This window comes from Penaeus monodon, chromosome 19 (assembly GCF_015228065.2).
Source record: "Penaeus monodon isolate SGIC_2016 chromosome 19, NSTDA_Pmon_1, whole genome shotgun sequence".
In the NCBI taxonomy this organism is placed as follows: Eukaryota; Metazoa; Arthropoda; class Malacostraca; order Decapoda; family Penaeidae; genus Penaeus; species Penaeus monodon.
Genome location: NC_051404.1, coordinates 4,807,720 through 4,810,623, shown reverse-complemented (window position 1 = coordinate 4,810,623; position 2,904 = coordinate 4,807,720).

Sequence of the window (2,904 nt, the reverse complement as noted above, 5' to 3'; positions counted from 1 at the left end):
TTATCCCCTATTAGATAGAATAGAATATAGTAAAGTATATGGATAGATAGATAGATATAAAATTTTAAGATATAGGATAGAGATAAATAAGATATAATAGATATAGTAGTTAAATATAATTAGGCCCAAAGAAAAGGTTAAAGGTATTTTTACAAACATACATAATAAAATTTTTTTGAGAAGTCATTTTGTATTGTACATTTTTATTCTAGGAGTTGTTCGGTTGAAATAAAATATCTTGGTAAGTAACAAGATGCGCTCGTTTAGACCAGGTCACGAGGCCATGTGTTCTTCGGTTTCGGAGATACTAAAAAATCTCCCTTCAAAAATGTACAAAATTACGTGACATGAATTTGTACATGTTACGATAATCAATTGCCATCTTTTTTTCTTTCCCCTTTGGTATCACAAGTGACTGTCAGTGTCCAAAAGACTTATGCTTCCAAAGTTAAAAGTTTAAAATGAAAGTTAGTCAAAAGAATACAGCAAAACCCATCCTCCCAGACTTTTGACCAGACATCCCTTGGTTTGGTTTGTTTATCACAACTGCAAAATAGATATTTTATTTATTTTCCATGAAGTTTCAAAAAAAAAAAAACTACCCCTACAATATGTAGGAAAATATGTTTATCACATATAAATAGCACTCACTTATGGATGGTAAGAATCCTGAAAACAAGTACTTCGCGTTATATAAAAAAAAGTGGTTCCAATGTCATCCTTTTAATAACTGCAATTACATAATAAATAGCCTGGAACACTGATGAAACAGTATATTCTTATCATTTCACTATAAAAAAATATTTTTTCTTTTTCTGATGTGGCTGAGTGAAAACAAGGAATTTATTTGAAAAAAAATATGTATGGCACTATTAAACCTTTTCATACCACGTAACATGATTTTCCATTGCAAAACTCCTCATCCATTACAAAACCAATCCCAAAAAAACTTTACCCAAGACTAGAGGCTCTTTCTTAAATACAGATGAAAAAAGTGAGATAGACAAAAAAGGAATCAGCAGTTTCTGGCTAGGCATATTTCACTGAAATAACTTCTTTAAAACATTTTTCTCATACAAAGTGTTTCCTTTTTTTATTATCCTAAAGCCATAATAAAATGTGAATTTGAAACCCAACACTTAAAAATTTAAGTTTAACAATGGCATGTGTGCAATGTGGATTTTCAAGAAATCAAAAGATTTCAAATCTTAAAAATGTTAAAAAAATTTTCTTTCATTTCAATCGGTAGTCATTTTATCCCTAGAAACAATGCCAGATTAGGAAGTTTTTACATTAAATGCAGACATGTTCAATTACATGACATGTTCAAGAGCTTAGTTCCTCAAATATAGTGCATGCAATAACATTGTCAAAGCTGTGAGAAGGGAAAATATAGTTGGAAATCGGCACCATTATTGACAATAGAAATTAATCACTGTTTTTTTTTTTTAATTTTAAGTTACTTTCTCTTAAGGCAATGGTATGATAATGACACTGTTTCACTGCATATTACCAAAATAAATTGGGGAAAATTTAAAATAGTGTGTGTTGAAAAGACTCCAATTAAGAGGACAGGTCACAAAGAAATTTTTTGATTATACAAAACCCACCGTTGATAAACCCCTCAACTGCAAAGTTTTTGCACAGGCCTTTTTTGCGTCACTTCCAGTATATCATATAACTTTATTCCACTAATTAGGTCAAAGCCCAATAAAAAGGGGACAACCAATTGATAACCCCACAAAAATCTGAGATGGTTTAACCCTAATTCCAACTCTTTAGAGAATAACTGTTACTATTTAATCAGTCAAAAATGTTCTTGAAAAAGAAATGTTCAAGGATATTCAGATATTTTTAACTATTTCCATTTTTGATGGGTTGCACAGCATGACAAAAACTGAATGGATGCCACACCCAATGTTCAATGGACGACCATAAAGTTAAGTACATTTCTAGTTTGACTACATTAACAGTTTATCTCTGCAAAGCATGCGAATTAGATTAATTTCTATGAGTTTATTCTAATTTCCTTTTATTAATCCATATGGATCAAATATAAAAGTTAAAATTTTCTTTTAAAAATGCTTATAAATATAAGAATATCACAAACTCATGTCATATATCCACTACTGTGATTCAACTTACAATCTCTATGATTAAAGTCAAAAAATATTTTGATTTACTTGCTGTATTATAATTACAATATTACAATGCCATACACCTGCTATCTATCATGAAAACAGCTATATGTTTCTGTATGGAAATGGTAAAAATTGTACCACAATTTACTGAAATACTCATTTGTAGTTCTGAAAATTATTACATCTGCATACTCAACTTCCTTATAGTCAATAAAGAACCTCCTTTTGACATACACATTGTTGGGGATATTACTGACAAACCAGAGCACTCATACCACTCCTCCTCCTCTGTCATACCCAGTACTTAAGGAAAACCATGAACCAACATTACAAGACCATAATGTGTAATATCAATAGGGTATAAATTCATCATACTACCATCCTTGGTCTCTTGACATGTAGTTAATAAATGACCAATATCAAATGTAATTGAAAAGGGGGGGGATACAAAGATGCCAAAAAAAAGACTGAAACATTCACTCCCCCTCTGGCTCAGAGCGGAAAAAGAACTATTTTAAATAGAGGATTGCACTTACTACCTGAGTTTTAAATGCGATTAATCAATTTTGCCTTTGGCTTTTAGTTTTGCTTTTTCGGGGTTTGTAAGACTGAACAGGAACTTTTACTTTTTTTCTGCAAAAATTAAAGGTTTCCCCAATAGTACTCATTAATGACAAATTTTTGGGAACAGTGTAAAAAAAGATTTAATAAACAACATTAGGAACTTGAAAAAAGAAGAGACAAAGAAAAAAAAGGAAAGAAA